Genomic DNA, 22,056 nt, shown 5'->3' on the forward strand with positions numbered 1-22,056 from the left:
ATACCGTTTTGTGAATTCCAAATAGCGATTCCTTAAAATTCGCTATTTGGAATTCGCTAAACGGAAGTATGATACATATGGCCCTTAATCTCCCCGTGCCTAACAAACATGAATGTATCCTTATGTAATGCAACTGGTGCTATGTAAAGCGCTCTGATACCCAATTCTGGTCAAGTTATCGCTATATAAAACGCTTTAAAACAAAAATAAAAGCCACAACTGGCCACAAATGATTACCTTTATTTCACTAGGATTCCACTTCAAATCCTTTGGTGTCACACACGTGTGACCATCTTTCATGCTACGTGAAAGGTGAGCTGGTGGAGTGAAGGTGAGTTTGGTGAAATAAGCCTCCGTGTGACGTCAGTGTCATCCTCATAGGTAAATGAATATAGCCCACGTAAGCGAACCAGCTTAAAATGTCACTGTTAAAGAAACTGTAGAGTGGATGAGGGTTGTTCATTGATGTCCCCTGGCTCTCCCACACCAGACCATTCCTCTTGAACACTCAGCAAAGGTATGCCAGCTTTAAATAAACAACAGTATTTGCTCTGTACTTCTGACGTGTGCCTTTTGCCTTTCAACTAATGCTTTATAATGGTTAGTGGTTGTAGTTCCGCTTCCAAAACAAGTCACAATGCGCTGGAGGCGCAGGTGCCTATGATTTTTCTGACATGTCTCGAGGTTTTGACCAACGGTTGTGTTTAGTTTTCAGTGTCACAATTCATCCGTTTTTCATTTCCGTGTAAGGCTCCAGCAGCAGAGATCCAATGGAGTTCGCCATGTGGAAGGATTACCTGGGCCTGCTCGAGGTTATAGAGACCAGGAGGAATGACCACCACAGAAGAGTGCTGCGCCCTACAACCAGACATGACAAGATGACAATCACCGACGCAGCACCTCCTCAGCATTAGTGCAGCACCAGCGCCGTACCAACTCAGCATCACTCAGCATCACCTGACCACCAGCACAGCACCACATGAGCACCAGTGCAGCACCACTACATCAGCATCACTCAGTACCTCCTAAGCATCATTCAGCACCACCTCAGTATCACCCTGCCACACCTGAGCACCAGCACAGCACTATCTAATCACCACCAAAGCATCGCTCAGCATCACTCACCACTCAGCACCACCTCAGCATCATTCAGCACCACCTGAGTACCACCCCCTCACAAGCACACCAGCACCTCAGTATCACTCAGCACCACTTCAGCATCAGCACAGCAGCACCACAACACCTCTTAATCAGCACAGCACTATCTCAGCCCCACCAAAGCATCACTCAACACCACTCACCATCACTCAGCGACACCTGAGCACCACCTCCTCACAAGCACACCACCACCTCAACACCACCTCAGTATCACTCAGCACTACCTCAGCACCAATGCAGCACCACATCAGCATCAGCACAGCACCACCACAACATCACAGCAACAGCACAGCACTATCTAAGCATCAGCACAGAACCACCTCAGCACCAACGTCGCACCGCCTCAACAGCAATTCTGCACCACATCAACATCAGTGCAGCATCAACTCAGCACAGCACCAACTCAGCATCAATCAGCACCACTTGAGCACCAGCTCAGCACCACCTGAGCACCAATGCAACACCACCACCTCAGCATCACTCAGTACCACCTCAGCATCACCTCAGTATCACTCAGCACCACCACAGCACCACCTCATCATCAGCACAGCACCACCTCCACACCAACACAGCATTAGATCAGCAGTTCCTCAGCAACAGCGCAGCACAACCTCAACATCAGCACAGCACCATCTCAGCATAGCACCACCTCCGCATCAGTGCACCACTGCCAGTGTAGCCTCACCTCAGCACCAGCGAAGCCCCACCTCAGCAGCAATTCAGCACCACTTCAGCATCAGCGCAGCATTACCTCAGCACAGCACCAACTCAGTACCACCTGAGTACCAGTGCAACACCACCACCTCAACATGACTCAGCATCACAGTATCACTCAGCACCACTTCAGCATTACTCAGCATCACCTCTGCACCAGCACACCACCACCTCAGCACCAACTCAGTATCACTTAGCATCACTTCCAGAGCAGCACACCATCACCTCAGCATCACTTAGCATCACCTCTGCACCAGCAGAGCACTACCTCAGTATCACTTAGCACCACCTCAGTCTGCCCTCGAAATTTGGCATTAGTTGATTCTCATGTTTTAAGTTTAAGTTGATTCTCCTCTAGTGTCCACTCACTACTTGTGTTTGTAATTTAGGTTCTATTTCCCAAACTCCACCCTCCCATTGTTAAGTCCCCCCAAACAAAAAAAAGCTATAACAAACCAGCATTAGAAAAGGCCGGAAGAAGTTGTTGGCATTGCAAGGACAAAAAAACTAGAAGACATTTTTTATGTTAATTATTTTTAATAGGGTCGTTTAGCTGTACTTAATGTTTCCTTGGTTATATATATATAAGGTAACAAAAATGTTTATAACACTTTTTTATTATAACTTTTCAACATGCTGCACAGCAGCCACACTGCTCTACAACATAGATTAAGGACACTGGCAATGCCAATAGCTCTGGCTAATAAACACATATAAGGTCCCAAGTGTGAGAACTATTGGCTATGCCCATGCTTATTTTTTTTCCCCTTGTTTTGCTTCTCTTGACTGTGGCCTGCTGGCCTCCAGGCTCCAGTTCACCTTTCTCACCTCCTGTCAGTGAAGCCCTGGGAGTGGGCCTCACAGCAGCTACAAGCAGACTGACACCTTGCCTGGAGACAGGAGAAATCTGCACAACAACAACAGGCCTGGTGGAAGTCTAGTGGGATGGGGAGTCTAACTGGGAGGGCTGAGTGACTCTTTTAAGGACACAACACAGGAATCGAAGATGTGAAAGTTGTCACTTGGGCCCATCAAGACAAGATCTGCTGTGTAGATAGCAGACACTGCGGCCGGCACCAGGACAACACTGGCCCTGGCAGGGGTGCTCTGAAGAGGAGTGCGGTGTCTACCTCCTGCTGCTTCTCACCGATTTATAAATACAGGCATTAAAGCACCATCTCCACAGGACATAAAGGAACCACCCCGAGTCAGAAACAACCTGCCCTGCGTGGAAGCAATCGCTGGCGTCAAGGCAACATCAGTAGATTATCGCAAACTGCTGCTGATGTGTTTAATAATTCTATAACAAGGTGCACGATGAAAAGGACATCCATTCCTAAAAGCTATTCATTTAACTTAAATTGAGTCACGTTGGTGGGCTTCAGAAGAGAAAAATGAAAACAAAAAGTAGGTTTACACTGCCAAATATAGCCAGTTACTTTATTTGAAATTCTGCCGTAGGTAATTATTGGCAATACCGTGTGAAATGTTATCATCCTAGCACAGTGGAAGACATGTAAACCTCTCAGACACAGTAAAAGGGCCGTATTAACTCCTGTTATTATATTTCCGAGACATACTCTCTGCAGTGCAGCCCTCTTTACCCCAGTAACGCGTGCACGTGCAGCTTTTGTGTTGTGAGATTCAAGACCAGGAGCACAATCTTCCCCGAAGTTTCACCCCATAGTGTGCCCAAACTCCCTCAGCACACATTACTTTTATTCTCAGTCGATTCTCAGTTATTTTCCTTAGATACTGAGGCAGAAATAAAGTCTCCTGGTTGGGACTCAGGCAAAACCCAGCTCTGGTTTTTAAGGCCCGAGACAATTGTGAGTCAAGGCTGTGGGGCCTCCGAGTTATTGTAACAATAGCTTTAAATTCGGGAAATGACGGAGATGATCGGCCATGGAGGGGTTCGAACTATAGATAGATATGTTGCACATAATAACTCTTTTTAAAGAAAAGAACAAATGGATTTATGATCTTCAGGATTCAATTGTCAAAGTTTTTTTTTTTTAGTACCCGAAGGTTAATTCATCGCAGACAACCAAGGAAAGCGTTCTATGTTTTTTTAACTAAGAAATTCAATTATATTTATCTATTGCAGAATTAAAGCGTTCATCATAATTAACAGTGCAGTAGCACATGTAGCATTCAAGGTGGTTTATTTACAAGCCCATTGCGCCACCAGTGCCTCACTTTTAATATGGGAAAAAGTGAGATTATCGGTTGCTCAACAGGCTTGTAAATAAGCCCAATTTCTTTTAATTCACAAAACAAGTGCCTGCTCCGTTTGAGGCATTGCTAGTTTCACACTGCCCCCCGCCGAAGAACATTGCAGCTTTATTGCACAATCCGAAGACCAGCCGACATTTTGGTAACGTCTCACGACCTCAACTGTCATTTAACTTCCAACCAAAGGATTTTTTTTTAATCATATGCCATAAACTTTGGTTTGCTGGTATTTATTTTCAGGTAATTAGGTCTCTTGCTATCCTTTCGGACAGTTAAAATACATTGGAATCGAGCCGGGATGTTCTGTCCCTTAGCATAAGACCTTCCACATGGGTATTTTAACGCCTACTACCATTGACGAGACTGAAGGATTTAGTACAGATATTTTTCTGGGTTTCTTCTAGGGGGAATTTGTGGACTGAACTTATCTTACAAACAGAAGAATAAAATATTGTTTGAATCCACTCTATGTGATAATATTATCAGCATTCAAAGGATCTTTGTTGTACCCTGCACATAGAGACACTGGAAACCATGTTGTATATTTCATATCTTCTTAGTTGGTTCCAAGTCAGGGTAGAATCAATCCTAGTTCAGCCAGCTCTAGTCGGGTACTAGCCATGTACCAGCCCCACCAGGAGCAGCCTGCCTAGCTACTCAGCCCATCTACAACTGTCACCACTCATCCACACAGGCACCCAGGCATTCCATGCATCATAGTCACACCAACATTCCGTTACCATCTCTCACTCTGGCTGAGCAGCTAGGAGGATCTAGGCTGATTATACATGAATGTAGTACTTAGGATATAACATTATCCCTTTCCTTTAAATAAAAATAAAAAATTATAATTCTAAAGGAGAGAAATATACACAAGAAAGCAGTAATGTTCGTAACTCGGGATGCAACTCAAAGCAAAACATCACAGGAGAGCGAACAATACAAATCAAGAAAAGATGGGAAAACTACGACATCAAGAAATATGAGCATCAATATCCCCCATGAAAAATTATAATGAGATTTTGAACCGTCCATAAAATATCCAATCACAGAAAAGGTTAATACTCAGAGAAGCCAAACTAAAAGCAACTTTGCTACAGTAGAAACACTGCATACCTTTAGGAAGGAATAAAATTGTCAAGCAATAATAAATACCATGCAAGCAATAACCCCATCCTTCCCAAAAAATAATAATATAGTGAAGGGTGGACACCCCACGACTAACACCTAAGGCCAGAAACAGATAACAAGGGTGAACCAACACCAAAATCTACACGTGTACGACAAAATGGACCACACACAGGGTACACACAGTGAGGCGCAGGGCGACTTACACAAAAAACTGCAACATGTGATGCGCAGGGCGACTTATACACATACAAACAGACAAAACGTGCAGAGCAAGGCGACTTACCAACACATCAGACCAAGCGTGCAGACCAAACATGCAGCACAAGACGACTTACACACATTGATCCAGGCCAGAAACAGATAACAAGGGTGAACCAACACCAAAAACTACTCGTGTACCACAAAATGGACCACACACAGGGTACACACAGTGAGGCGCAGGGCGACTTACACACAACTTCTGAAGTGCGGGACGACTTACACAGGACAACACATGATGCGCAGGGCGACTTACACACAACAACACCTGAAGCGCAGGGCAACTTACACAGTATAACATGTTAGGCGCCGGGCGACTTACAGACACAACACTAACCAGTGATGCGCGGGGCGACTTACAGTATAACTTGTTAGGCGCGGGGAGACTTACAGACACAACACTAACCAGTGATGCATGGGGGCGACTTACACACAAGACAACAAAATGTGATGCGCATGGCGATTTACACACAAAACTGCAACATGTGATGCGCAGGGCGATTTATACACATACAAACAGACAAAACGTGCAGAGCAAGGCGACTTACCAACACATCAGACCAAGCGTGCAGACCAAACATGCAGCACAAGACGACTTACACACATTGATACAGGCCAGAAACAGATAACAAGGGTGAACCAACACCAAAAACTACACGTGTACCACAAAATGGACCACACACAGGGTACACACAGTGAGGCGCAGGGCGACTTACACACAACTTCTGAAGTGCGGGACGACTTACACAGGACAACACATGATGCGCAGGGCGACTTACACACAACAACACCTGAAGCGCAGGGCAACTTACACAGTATAACATGTTAGGCGCCGGGCGACTTACAGACACAGCACTAACCAGTGATGCGCGGGGCGACTTACACACAAGACAACAAAATGTGATGCGCATGGTGATGTACACACAAAACTGCAACATGTGATGCGCAGGGCGACTTATACACATACAAACAGACAAAACGTGCAGAGCAAGGCGACTTACCAACACATCAGACCAAACGTGCAGACCAAAGATGCAGCCAAGACGACTTACACACATTGATCATGACACAAAACCACATATGTAACGTAACCACAACACATAGAGGTTGAAAACCACCCGCCAAGACCAGAACCACCCTCATGTAAGGAAGTGTAATGTAAATCCCGCCTAAGTGAAAAGAGACAAAAACTGTGGCATCACTAAACTTTGCTAAAAATAAACTAAAAGACAGTGTAATCACTTCAAGAATTACTCTTGTAATAATTTAAAAACCTATAACTCTCGCCAGTGAGCGACCTCTCACCCGAGTTGTGCTACTCTGGGCACACACACAGGTATAGTGCACCCTACCAGAAACTTGTCAATCACAACAAAAGAAGCATGTAACACCTTGGCATTGCAAAATGCAAACCAAAGATTACTATATCCCCCAAACAAGAACACAAAAACATATAAGCACACAAATATTGTCTCCTGTGTGTTTTTTCTCCTGTGGCTCCTCATGTAGCGTGTGACTAAAGAGATCACATCCTGCACAGGGATATAGAACAAAGTTGGCGAAAGTCAACAAATGCAAAGAAATACCTTTTCTTTTTCCTGACCAGTCCGGCGGGTAACACACCAAAGCAGTGGAGCCCATAACCAGGCGTAGCATATCAAGACCTGCACTGTCCTGCGGACAACAGACAAATCATGAGAGCAGGAGCCAATCTCACCAATGTTAATACTGCAAAGCTGTCGATGACAGAAAAAACTCCATGCAGAATGAAAAACGTGACAGGCAAAGCAGAACAGACACAGCCTACCGCCTTGGTGAAATACACCAATCCCAATATGACGGCACGCTGTGTCACGCTGGTGCAGAGTGGTTCACGATGCGTGCGTGCACCAAAACATCCGAAGAAGAGAAGGAGTCGGTCGAAGACAGGCGTCACAGAGCTTCATGAAGAGCTATAAGTCAGAAGGTCTGCGTCATCATGCAGGTAGGAGTGCGCGCACTAATACTGACATGCGCCAGCATTTAAAAGAAAAAAACTAGAGAGACGGTTGAACAGGTGCAGGCAGCAAGATTGCTCAAAGGAAGGTAACAATCAAAGACGAAAAAAAGGGGCTCACCTCCAACGTTCTCTACAATGGTTCGATGCAAATACACTAGACGTGGCCTAAGTGCTCCATGCCACTGTACTTGTAAAGTTGAAGGCTGAGAGCACAAACCTTGTCAAAACACACAAAAAAAAGTTGACCTCCCATTCCAAACTCTGTCATCGACGTCCAAAACATGATGGCACAGTGTGCAGATGTGTGCCAATCCAATACACATGCAGACCACTGTTGTAGTGTAGAGTAACTTTTACCTCGAATTATCGGTAACAAATAACATCCTTTAAGTGACTCTGGAGATCGCTGGTAGACCGCTGTATTAAACGTGTAAAATTGTAAACACAGTTTGATCATTTGATTGCTGTCCCAGACAATGATAAGGGTAAACCAGCTCCAATGTAAATAACGGCAAGTGATTTGGGATACTCCTCATACCCACTGCTTGCGCACTCTATGTTTATCCAAGGCACAAAATGAATAGAGCCACTTAGCTCCTGTGTGGTACCAGTGAATTACATTAACTGAGTTAGTCAATAACTCATATCTGTGCAGCCACAATTCCTTTATGCCATAGAAACATCCATGCAACATATACAAAAGAATGTGGTAGGGTGAAACATAATCCAGACATACCCTAACGTACAGACTATACCTGTGGTCAAATCGATGGAGCAAGTTCAGGCTGGTCAAACACGCTGGTAGGGGCCGTCCGATGACATGGACACGGGTGGGGCTGGCTTGCCTGTTGCTCCAAACAAGATGCTCTTTACTTTTTTTACAGTTAATTTCTTCTGACTTGGTAGACAAGTCCCTTATAATCTCTTTTAGTTTCTCTTGGTACTCTCCTTAAACACGCTTGAGTCCAGGTCCGCTCGTCGCCTAAATAAATGTTGTACCCTGCACATAGAGACACTGGAAACCGTGTTATATATTTCATGTCTTCTTTGTTGGTTCCAAGTCAGGGTAGTATCAATCAACCGGTGCGCAGCCCATGCATCTGGCTACAGGGCAGTAACTTAAGGGCATATTTCTGGTTTGGGCCTTCAAAGATTTGAAGAGTCTGAGACTCTGAGCCAGATTTACCAAATTCTCACAAAATACAGTGCAGCAGCCAAAAAATGCTGTGCTGTGCTGCATGAGAAGGAGAGAGCACCATACCTACAGAAATGTATGCCTTTCTCCTTCCCTCTCCTTAGCGCCGGCGCAAGGTTTGCTGCAAGCGCCATGCACACACCTTTGTGTAATAGAGCAAGGGTGTGTGCATGTGTCTAGCATAGGTTTTGCACAGTGTCGCAAAATATGGCGCAACATGGAGCATTGTTTACGCTGACAATGCGTCACGAAAAGTGATGCAACAACAGTGCAAATGTGTCGCAAGCGGCTCATAAATAAGCCCCAAAGATCTCTGGAGTGCAGTGTTGAGGCATGGGTATCATCTCGTAAATAAAGCAAGAAAAATATTCCCATCACCCATCACCAAGTTATGTATTGAAAATCAGACATAATTGTGGTGCATTGGCCAGTCACACCCATTGACACTGGTGCACACAATGTTTTACATAGGTAACTACCTCAAATCTTACAACATTTACTAAGGTATATTTTACAAAATGCAGAGGTTGAGGTGCAATGCCGGTATGTACAGCATTGCAGAGAAGTACGTCAGGTCTTCAGGGCACGTGGAAGTGCTTAACAGTTTCAAGAACAGAAAAGCAGTATGATACATTGTACTCCCACCTTTTCCTACCCCTTTCAGTGCACGCTAGCCCCCACTCACAGGACGGGCAAAACACATTGAAAGGGAACTAATTTGTGAAAAGCGCATTTCAATTTAGAATTATGTGTATAGTCGTGCTGGAAGTAGCCTTGCCTGCACATATTATGAGCCTATAGGGTACTGTGGATCCAGGGAGCCATGCACCTCCAAGCGCTTTTTTAACACCACAGCGAGTTGCCAAAGGTAATGCCTGGCATCTGGCAAAATGGTGGGATATGCACAATGTCACTTTTAAGTAGTGACACATATCGTTACATATGAAGATAGTTGGGTAGACTTGCATGTGTACGTCGTAACGTTTCATGCATGGGACAAGGTATGTAAGATGTCTTCTAATAGTCCTGCTTCTGTGATCTTTTATTGTAGCGACTGCTTTAAAATTTTTGAACTCTTGTGGAGTTGTTTTTCCTTCGCTGGGAGCTTGTGATCTGTAGGTTATATGCTGTATCAGTAAATGCCCCTGTCAGCCCTCACAGTATGTGCCCGCCTAGATTTGCGGACATTTTTAGGTTTTGCCTGTACAGCGCATGTGAAATCTCTTGTGAACGCAAAGAAAAGTTTAAAATGGGCTTATATCCCACCCATTACTTACTATTGCTTGGCTCCAGTCACTCTTATTTCCTTGTTTCTTATTGGTCAGAGCATCCTCCTCACCTCAGCTTCCTCCTGGGGCTTTCTGTGTGTACCTGCCATGGAGCATAGACCAAGTACAGCTTCCTATCTGTGGCAAGTGTCCTTCTACTGGCTGCAGACTCCTAGAGGTACCTTTTTTCACTTTTTAACATAAACCCTTGCAGAGTGCTTGTCTCTGTAGTCCATCTCCCTCTCCCTGCCCTCCTCCCGCTGTTACTACTCTGTCCTGTTGCTAACTTGGATGTATTCTTCTGATAAATAAGCATAAAGAGCTAAGGAACATTATCTTCTCAATCCAGTTTAAACATGGTGTGTTCACATTGTGTGGAAAAAGAAACTCCGTTCCAAAAACAATGTACAACTACCTGACTGGCCAGCATCCAAGCAACAGTGATGTGCCCATGGGCTTTACACCAAAGTCAGTCTCTATCCAGTGCTGATTTACCCGTTGCGGCATGCTGCTTGGACAACAGCCATGATCGGATCTTAAATCTCAAACTCCCGAAACCCGAAATTAAACAGCAATCTCTATCAGAATTAGAATTTGAAATATTTTAAAATATGAAAAGTCACAGGCTTTTTTGTTTTGTTGTTTAAAGCCTCGATGGGCAGGCTTCAGTTCCTCTAAGTTAGCCTGGAATTTGGGCTATAATTGTAAAGCGGTCACTGTTCAGATTTGTTCACTGAACGTAACATAAAAAATATGTTTGTGTTTTGCTCACATTTCGACTTAACGGTTGCAGGAACAATTGTGCACCAGAGACACTTAGGGTGAAAATGTACTCAAAGGAAGTCACGAGGCGACCTCACATACACAGTATAGCCTCGGGTGCGCATGTATGGCTTTACATCCCGAGAAACAGCCTCACGTGCCCAGTGCGGACTCACATACAAAGTACAGCCTCCAATGGCAATTAGCACCCTGTACCCCAGCAAAGTTTCCTAATGTTTGAAAAGAGAGAGAAGCGGACGAGAGTGCCCGTTGAAGAGTGTCGGTGTGAGTCAAGGAGGCAAAGAACAAGAAAGGGAGAGTGAGAGGGACAGATGGTGAGGTGAGCGGAGATGTGAATCAAAGGCGAAAATAAAGGTAGACTGAGCAAAAGTCAGTAGAGGGGAAAGAGAAGAGGTAAGAACAGAAAGACTGAAAAAAGAAAGAGGGAGCAGTCCGAAGAGAGGCTGCATGCGAGAACTGGGAAGAGAGAGATGGGGAGAGTAGTAACAAGAAGAAGACAAGCCAGTCAGAGGCAGGACAAATCGAGACAAAAAAATAAAATTAGTTGCAGGACAATAAATGAAAAGGCAAGATCGGAATAAAGGATTTTAAACGGGGAAATGAAGGTACAGAAAAGCAAAAACACGCTAGATGAATTATAGGTCATAAATAAACCCCTCAGCAATCATCAACCTTCCAATGCAGCGGGGGGGGGGGGCATTTGTTAAACAACTACCCCCAATTTTATGAGCAATCTTTGTGTCAATACTGAAAGGTAGTATGCGTGTCATGACTGGCAGCAGTGCTAGAATGACCATGCTAATGTGGTCAACACTTGTACAAGGTGCCAGTGAGAGGCCACGAGACAGCCGCCCGGCACAGGACAGTCACAGGGTAGTGTGAGCTCTGCCCGAGCATGGCCACAGCTCTGAGGGGATGGAAGGGGCGGGCACTAACACCTGCAGAGACAGCAGCACATAACAGCGTCTGCTCTGCAGGGATACACAAACACACACTGGGGTGCTGTGCAAACGTCCTCACGCCAGCTGCCACCCACTGATTCTGCAATCCTTCTCTACCAAACTTTAACATGTTAAAAACATTCTATTTGCCCTTTCATATAGCGCGACCTCGCCCTCGGAGCACTATACGTGAGCGCCAGATTACGTTACACAAGGTCAAGTTATGATGAGTTTTTTTGTTCGGGGTGTGTGATTTGTCCTAGAATCACAGACTATTGAGCCGACACCAGGACTCGAACCTGGTGTCCTGTGCTGTTAGGCCACTTTCTTGTTCCAGCCTACATCTAGCCAAATAGATAGTTGAGTCAGTTATTCGTTCGAATTTCTCAGGCGTCTGCTAGTAAGGGCAAACCCAGGTTCTGTAGAGGGTGATTCTGGCACCAAAGAAATGGGATTGTTAGGAAATCCAACATTGGGGGATGTGTTGACTGAACTCCTCCCAGGCGCCTCGAAAACAATTTCCCAAATGATTTCTTTTTATCTAATTATTGTATGGCATCATGGGAAGAGAAGTGGTCACGGGTGATGGCACTTCTGTGCACTTTCCCCCATTAATGAATAAAATAGAGCATTAGTGCTTATTATGTTTTTATTTCGGGCGAACCTATGCAGTGCTCAATTTGTAAAAAAAGAAGTGCAGGTGCTGAAAATTTTGCCAAGGAGGCCACAGCTCACTTCTTTCTCCGGTGAGCCACACTTTCAACACTCTCACAGCCTCAGTCTCTATCTTCTAACCTTGATCTGTTGTTTGTCCTCTACGTCTTTGCTCTAAGAGTCTATCTTCTAACCTCCCTAATTGTTTTCTATCACCTTTATCACACCTGGTGTGTTACCTTATTCCCTGCATTTCTGATTTGCCCTCTGTTCATTCTACCCCTGCCCTTTTTCCTCTTCACTTTTATCCATGCTCTGCTCTCTATCCCCTCGATCTTGGCTCTTTACGATCACCCTTCTAGCAGTGATTAGCTGTGTCTCCGTTTTATCATTTGTCTGCTTTTTTCCCTCTGTTCTGTCCTCTACATCCTTTCATTCTGTCTTCTCTCTTCTTAATGCTCTTTTCTTCACATCATGGCTGCTTTCTCTTTGTAAATGATTTGCTCTCCTTTTCTTCTACTTAGCTCTGTCTTATCTCTCTCCTCTCCTGTTGTTTCTTTCTCCTCTTTACTCCTCCTCTCTCTCTCATCTATAACACTGCTGCTGTCTGTGTCCCATGTCGTCAGCCTGTACATGTCCCTGCTACTTCGAACTCTGCGTTTTCTAGTTGTCTTTCCTAAAGAAGAGGAAGATGACTTGTGTTTTACTTTCTTACCTACACCGAGTGCAAAAACAAAATGCACACCAAATGAAAATTATTTTTTCGCATATATTAAGCAGTGCAGTATAACTGGGCTATTTGCAGAACAGGTAGCTGCTCGAGCACAGCAGGTGATGTCACTACTAGTGCTGCCTGTAATTAGTAGGTCCAGGGAAGGCGACAGCATTGGGATCCACTGCTCAGCTTGCTGTGACCCTGCCTGCTACAGCACAGGCATTGTCCCCAGCCGTAATGCTGCCAATGCCGGTAAGTATGACTGTGGTGCCTACTGGACTCACGCACGCTCAGCAATTACCCGGCTGCTGTGCAGCGCACAGATTCTACAGGTGACGCCATGGCACACAAAAGTTGTGTTAGGCCACAGCACGTTGAGGATAGCAGCAATGCAGGGCTGCAGGATATGCTACTCTGGCTACATAGCAAGTGGAAAGTCCACACTTACTTTCGCTTACTCTTCCTCAAGAGCCCTCACTCCCAGGTTCCAAATGCGCTCTCGCAGCTTCCTTGTCTCAACTTTGTCTTGAGCCAGCCCCCAGCTTCAATTATCCAATGGGAGGCTTAGTCTCAGGCAGTGGCATGGTGCAGCAGACTCTGGGAATAGAATGCAAGGCATAGTTTGTTGATGACTTCTTGGATTTGTGATTGGCGAGATGACATCATCACTAACTTGGTGATACACAATCATGCCTGCCTGGACAGGTGTATGCTGGCCTAGCTATGAACATTTACCTGCCAGAAACCATGCAATGTATGTTATTCTTTTTATTTTGAAATTGAACAATTAATATTGAGACCACCACCTGCAGGGTCAGAAATTGTAGCCCCGGCCCTGTGAAAGAAGTGCAGGTGCTGAGCACCTGAAAGCTCCTGCTCAAATTAAGCGCTGAATCTATGCACGTTTCCATTAATGGTGCCACCAAAAAACAGGGGGACTAACAGGAAGCAGGTGGTTCCCAGCTGGGCTGGGCTCAAAAATGGACATCATGACCTGTGGGTTTCATGAAAATAGGGATAGAGAAAAAGGATAGCACTTGGTACAGGATTGGATATGTACAAGGAATCCTTTCGACGTATTATTTTTATATAAACATCTCATTTTGGAATCCGGTTCAATTAAAAGCCTGCAACATCTTTTCCCAACAGAGTGGGTGCAGGCCAGTGCCTAGAAGTATATTTTTAGGAAACCTTAGCCCTTAACTATCTCCACCCAATGTCATTCCACTCTGTACATTAGGCCACTTCACTTTAGACTACTCCACTCTATGCTACGCCACTCTACGCTGCTCTACTCTACTACACTACACTCTACTTCACGCAATTCCACTCTACAGCACTCCATGCCATTCTGCCCCATTCCACTCCAGTCTACGCCCCTCCCCTTATTTCTACGTTACTTCATTCTACTCCACTCTACTCATCTCTACCACATGCCACGCCACTCCACTCCATGTCACGCCACTCTATGCCTCTCCACTCTCCACATTCTATTCTATCCCACTTGACACTCCACCACTCCACTCTATGTAACTCCACTCTACGCTACTCAATTCCGCATACTCTATGCCACTCTACTCTACAACAGTCTAATCTACACCACTCTACTTTACTTCACTCGACTCTACTCCACTCTCGATGCTCCACTCTACTCTATGCCACTCCACTCTACTCAAAGCCACTCCATTCTTCTCTACATCACTCTTCTCTATGTCTCACTTCTCTACTCCACTCTTCTCTATGTCACTCCACTCTATGCCAGTCCATTCAATGCCATTCCACTCTACAACACTTCACTCTGCGTCTCTCTACTCTACGCCATTCCATTCTAATCTGTGTCACTCCACTGTATGCTACTATACTCTAACACTCTACACCAATCTACTCTACATTACTGTACTCTACTTTACACTACTCAATGCTGCTGTACTCCACTATACGCTACGCCTCTCCACACAACTCTTCTCTATGCCACTCTTCTCTACGCCACTCCACTCAATGCCATTCCACTCTAAGCCACACCACTCCACACCAAGCCACTCTGTCACACCACTCTCCGCCACCCTACTCTCTGCCACTCCAGCTCTGCCACTCTACTCAACTCTGCACTAAACTCTACGCCATTCCACTCATCTCTACTCTAAGCCACTATGCTTTATGCCACTCTACTCTACTCCACGCCATGCCACTCTACTCCAGTAAATGTCACGTCACTCTATGCCACACCCCTCCACTCTATGGAACTTAATTCTATGCCACTCCCTTCTACGCCAAACCACTCAACCCCACTTCATCCGAGTCACTCTTCTCCAATCTAGACCAATGTGCTTTATGCCATGCCACCCTACAGTATGCACTCTACTCTACGCCACTCCACTCTACTCTGCGCCCCTCCATTGTATGCCACAATACCCTGACTACTCTATGCCACTGTACACCACTATACTCTATGCCACTCAGCACTACTCCACTCTACCCCACTCTGTGCCACTCTGCATTATGGCACTCTACTCAACTCTATGCCACTCCACTCTAATACCGCTCCTTTTTGCCACTACACTCGATGCCGCTGCACTCTACACCCTCAACTACACCCTACTCTGCGCCACTGTACTCTATCCCACTTAACAATACTCCACTCCACACCACTCCATTCTACTTTATGCCACTCCACGCCTCTTCACTCTGTGCCACTCTGCTTATTGCCACTACATTCTGCTTTATGGCACTCATTTCATTCTATGCCACTCCTTGCCACTCTGTTCTAATCCACTCTATTCCATTCCACTCTCTGTCATTCCACACCACACCACTCCACACCACTCCACTCTACATCACTCCACTCCTCTCTATGCCACTCTACTATATGCTACTCTACGTCACTCTACTCTCTGCCACTCCACTGTATTATTATTTTGAATTTTATATAGTGCTAGCTGGACATCAAGATATCAGAGTAATTTACATGTTATGTGATAACGTTTACAAAAGGTACATGAGGGGATTCATAAGAGTACACATTTCCGGGTGAGTAGAGGAGGGCTCCCCAATATGAATATGGCCTTCAGGAGTTTACAAAAGTCTGCTCCACTGGCCGCTGTGTTCTTCCATGGGCCTCATTGTATCGGACTTCTCCTGGCTTAGTTGGATTCCTCAGCGGTGTCAACAACCATGGATGGTTGGGACATACGGAGGCTCCAAAATCGAAGACAGACATAATAGTTACCTTAGAGCACAAGTTATAGTTACTTGAAATAACTCTAACAGCTGCTTTCTTTTGGTTTTGGGTGTGTACATTCAGAGCTCAACTACAACGTCCCTGCAACCCCAAGCCCCTCCAGTGAACCTCTAAGGTTCCTTAGATGCTAATTCCCAACCATATATAAAAAATAAAAAGTTAAATGGACTTTATAGTTAGGCTCAGATTTTACTCGCTCAAAACAAATAAAATTCAGCAGTTATAGTTAGCTGAGCTAACTATAACTTGCACCCCCACAGTGCACTGCTTATGACCTCACATATTACATCACTCATTACATGGGCAGTGACATCACTGATGATAACTCAAATGACATTACTGATGACATAATCAAGTGAGTGTGTTATTAAGAGTTTATGGGTGTTAAACATATATACTAACTTTTATTTTTATTTATTTATTTTTACTCATTTGTATGACGCGGTAAATCATCCCCAGGGGGATCTCTCGGCGCCTGGAAGAGTCATACACTGTTGCTGAGAAATCATTTGAATAGCCAGGTCTTGAGAAGCTTTTTAAAATGGCAGAAATTGGTGCAAGCATGGATCTCGTCCGGCAAGATGTTCCAATGGATGGGGGCTAAGTGCGAAAAAGCCCGATCACCCATCCTCGCCTTCCTGATTCTCCGTACACAGAGCAAGTTGCGACTGCTGGATCTCAGGAGCCGTGTGGGCTGCTACCGTTCAATCTTCTTCGTCAGGTAGGATGGTCCCATACCATGAAGGGATTTGAGAACCAGACATAACAATTTGAAAATGGACCTCTTTCTGATAGGGAGCCAATGCAATAGGCGCAGGAGGGGTCGGGAGGGGGCAGCTTGTTGAGGGCAAGGCGGGCAGCCGTGTTTTGAACAACTTGTAATCTAGAAGCCAGATCCTCCCTCATCCCCACCAGCAGTGAGTTGCCATAATCCAGTCGACCAAGAGTCTGTCTGGCCGAAAATGGAATCCACGGAAAGATCCTTCTAAGCATTCGCATGGTTCCAAAACAGGTACCTGTCACTGCTTTTACCTGCACTTCCATTGATAAAGTATTATCGATTTTTATGCCCAAGTTCTTGGCCCATCCTCTAGGGGCGGGTGCATCTCCTAGCTCAGGTGGCCACCAATCTGAAGACCGCAACCCCTCCGCTTTACCAAATAGCACTATCTCCGTCTTAGAGGAGTTGAGCTGGAGAAAATTCTTCTTCATCCAGCTCACTATGGTAGTCATACAGTGTCTAAATTTAAGTTTAGTAACCTCCGGGGTCTTATCAATGGGAACTATCAGCTGGGTGTCATCCGCATAGGATATAATTTAAAATCCACAGTTTCTAATAATTGAGGCTAGGGGGGCCACATATATGTTGAACAAAGTGGGGCTCAAAACTGAGCCTTGTGGTGCCCCCTTATCCACACTGGTGGTTTGAGAGACGAATGAGCCTAGCTGGACACATTGTGTTCTACCCATCAGGAAACTCTGGATCAAATTGAAGGCCCCGCCTCTGACACCAATCTCTCGCAGCCGGTCCAAAACGATCCGGTGAGAGATGGTGTCAAAGGCCGCCGACAGATCTAGTAGAACCAACATAACAGGGATGTCCCTGTCCAGGGACATCCTTAAGGTATCCGTGACCTCCAGCAGTGCAGCCTCAGTGCTGTGGGATGCGCGGAATCCTGACTGAAAGGTATCCAGTATGTTATTCTGTTCCAGATATTGGGAGAGATGCCGATTAACTACTGTCTCCATGATTTTTGCACAGCAGGGAAGAAGGGAGATGGGTCTAAAATTCTGAAGATCGGTGGGATCAGCCAATGGCTTCTTAAGCAGGGGTCTTATACACGCACTTTTCCATTTACGAGGAACAGTGGAGGTGGCAAGCGAGATGTTACAGACTTCCACCAGAGCCTCAGACAGGTGTAATAAATGAGCCACTCTTGTGATTTTGGCACCCTTTGATGACCCTCACCACCACCATTTTAATTGATTTTAGTGTGTTCCGTAATGTAGGATGGTCCTGCCTTTGCCTGCTCCTCTTCTGTTCTGTAATCTTGCTGTCTTTCAGTGGGAGCTGTTACTGAGTGGAACAGTCTTGCCAAGAGCAGAGCATGTGGGATGTGCATTTGAAGGCGTGCAGTTGTGTAGGAATGTGTCATTGGTGAGAATTATGAGTTCTTACTATTGGCGTTCACCATTCTGTTTTCTGACTTTATCTTGCTTAGTGGCAGGGCTTGCCTATTGGCTTTGGTATAATCTTATGCCATCTTGCATTAGTGGCCTATGCTTAAGCGACTCCATCTTCTGAGCCTTTCTAGGTGAGAAGTTATGTTTTGCTTTCACTTGTTTTCTGCACTCTGCATGCTAGTAGAAACCGGTTCTTATCAGAGGAATGTACAAGCTCCTTCTCAAAGTCATAGCAAAGGCCTGATCAACTGATGCTGTGTCCTTCCAACGGAGTGGTACAGAATCTGATGGGAAAAGGAGGCGAGGCTTGCTAGAAGCTTCAACCAATGTTTCCATTTGTATTAAAAGGGGGAGCCTCCACTGGTCTGGTGGAAGTGGAAGTTTGGGAGTTTGGATTCCGAGTGAGGGCAGACGTGTCTATCTCGGATTGAACCCTGATTGCTGAGCTCTGATCCCCGTCTGTGTGAAGACTTCCCCCGGCCAGAAGTGAGCAGTGTATTGCCATTGTGATGTGAGCCAGTGGCTGTGATCGTTTGAGGTATTTTCTTTGTGATGTGGGAGGTGCACACCCAGAGTGATCCTTTACTCTGTATATATATCTTTCTGATCTCTTGCAGGACGTCCAGTGTATCTTATCTTATATCAGTTATTGCTTGTTTATTAATCAGTATTATAGTTTGCTCAGTTATTGATTCATGCCTTTAGATTATAAGTTTGCTACATATATTTGCAGCTAATGCATTTGGTATCTGAGACAGCCTTTGTTTAGAGAGTATTATGTAATAAACCACAAGCCTTATTCTAAAAGTGATAGTCTTTGCATTTTGTTAAATAAATCTCCTTTTCAAAAGGTGCTGTTTGTTTTGTGTTGCAGTCTTGCTGTGTCAGGGGTGGTAAGACATGCTTAAAAGTGTATATTATTCAAAGGTGTAATGATATATTTGCCTCCCAGGTGGGAGTGCAGTGATTGGGTGTGGCTTATTGGTGAGAAGCCACATTCAAAACATTTTTGGCGTACTCGGCAGGATATGAACATTGATTTAAAAGGGGAAGAAATATGTTTGCTAGAAATTAAAAGCAGACTCTCAGATACCAATTGATATATGTATATATTTGGATGGGAGGTAGCCCATATGGTGTGCTAGCCTGTGAGTGAGCTTATTGTGCAGGGTTGAGTGAGAATTGGAGTGTGTGTTTAAGTGTATTTTGTAAAAAGTGCTTATAAATAATTTGCGACGTTAGACAGAAAGGGCTGGATCCCTTTCAAGTGTTTAGTAAGAAATGTATACAAAACATGTTCAGCTGCAGTGTGAATTTGAGAACATTATACAATAAAAGGAGATTTTGCAATTGCGTTCCCAGGCAAATTAATGAACTTGGACCTTTTCTGAAAATGCCTGGAATGAGTTTCTTGTTGTCCTGGTTGTTCTTAATTTGTAAAATGTAAAAATATGGTTTGATTAGGAGTTATATTATTTTAACATAGGAAGTGATTCAACATGAGGTGTGAATTTGTGCTGCACAGACACGCATTTTGAATGTGCACTAGGAGAAGTGAAATACAGACTCATGGTCTGACAGAGGGCAGTTTACAGCTTTGAGATAAGAACAGAAGAAAGGAAGACAGAGGTGTATTAGTGTTGAATAAAATGTTTAGCTTGTGAATTTTGTTTTATTCTGATAAGAGGTGAAAGGGTTGAGATAAAAATGTGAGGCTGTTTTCCATCACAGACATGTAATGTGTCCTGGGAGTGGATGGCACGTAAAAATCTGGTGCAGGAGGAGAAATGAAATACACAGTCAGTGATGGTGCTGTGAAGACTGAGGAGGAATTCCTATGGGAGGGGCCATCCCAGCTCCTTGCCCCAGCAGACAGAGACAGCTTCCTTGACATAGATGTTTGGGAGATTTGCAGTGAGATCATCCAGCAGCAGGTCAGGCTTTCTGTGAAGACTGAGGAGGACAGGAGGGGCCATCCCAGCTCCTCGCCCCAGCAGGTAGAGACAGCTTCTTTCAGATGGATGTTTGGGAGGCTTGCAAATGCGCAAGTTTCCTCCCTTCCATGAGGAGAGTTGCAGAGCAGATAGGAGCAGACGAAAGTTGGCAGGCGGCATGGCACTTCGGCCTTGAAGGAAATAAGGAAGGTGGGGGCCAGAACGAAGGCTCTGCTTGTTATTTTTGTCAATAGGCCCAGCAGGATCCGCAGAAATCTTACGGAGGGGGTACAGCGCTTAAGGGGGATTGAGAGACAGCACACAGACAGCAGCTTTTGATAGTTTGAAAAAATTAAGTAGAAAAAAGGTACAGAGAATAGGAGTTAAAAGGTGTTCTTTTGCCATCCTTGAAACAGATTTGAACATTAGTTGAAGAGATGTGTTTTTAAAGCAATTTGAAAACAAGTTTTTTTTTTGAAGAGGGAATTACACATGTACTCAAGCCATTTGTTTTGACCAGCTAGGATGAGTCAGATGTGAAAAAATGTGAGTTTAGAAAACGTGAGGAAAAAGAATAGACTAGTTTTTTAGGTTTCGCCTCGCCGAAAGGCTGCGCAAGCAGACTTTACTTTCGCGCAAGCGAAAAACTTTTGTTTACAAGTATGGGGCTTCGTTCCGCCTCTCTGTCCCATTGGCTAGCTCCATAAATGGAGGCTAGCCATTGGAACAGAGATGCGTCACTCATTCCCCGAGCAGATTCGTGGGCGTTCCCACGATTTTTACTCATCCCGCCCATTTTCGTGCGTCATTGCGGCGGTGGGCGGATGTTATTTTTTTTTTCGACGCCATGTTTTGATCATTTGCCGGATTAATGTCCAGGTGAGTGCGCCCCCCTCCCGCTGTCCATTTGCCCGTTCCCGCTGTCCATTTGCCCCCCCTTCCCCCCTGTCTGTTTGCTCGTTCCCGCCCCCCCTTCCCACTGTTCGTGTGCCGCCCGCGCCACTGCCCCCCCCCACCGTCCCGGCTGCAATACATTTGACGCCCAGTCGCGCCATGCAAATTCAGTTACCGAAAGTGCACCCAAGACTGACTGGTGTCACAAGCGTTGTAGTGCAGCCAGAGTCACGGTCCAAGTGAAGTTGGCATGATAGATGGCAGCCTAAATCATTTCCTTCAGGCTCTGAAACGCAGAGCTCTGTTCTTCCAGGAGCCGCATATATTCACTCACCAATAAGAACCAAGCAGTGAGTCGAAAGGAAGTAGGTGGATTGTACCTGCTGGTGCGTCGCCTGTTAGGATTTCTGCAAATCGGAAGCATTTTTAAACGGGCAGCGGATACATTAAAGCTGGGGTGGAGCACTCGTCGTGTCAGAGTACTTTAGGGGTCAGGCGCTTGTCACAAGCATCCTCTGGCATTGAAATGCGGGCTTGTGTGTCCTTGCTCCTGGAATGGACTGAACTGATATAATTAGTAGGTTCCGTTGCAGCCACTGGATTCAGCACAACTCTAAAAGGGAGTGTCGCATTTGCAATTTCAAAATTAAATGAGAAATGTTATTCATGGAAAAAGTAATATTTTTAGCTATTGTAAGGGAATAATGCCATGGCTTTTACTTTTCACATAAATTAGGGAAACGTTCTCAGTGAAA

Source organism: Lissotriton helveticus, chromosome 7 (assembly GCF_964261635.1).
Source record: "Lissotriton helveticus chromosome 7, aLisHel1.1, whole genome shotgun sequence".
Taxonomy (NCBI): domain Eukaryota; kingdom Metazoa; phylum Chordata; class Amphibia; order Caudata; family Salamandridae; genus Lissotriton; species Lissotriton helveticus.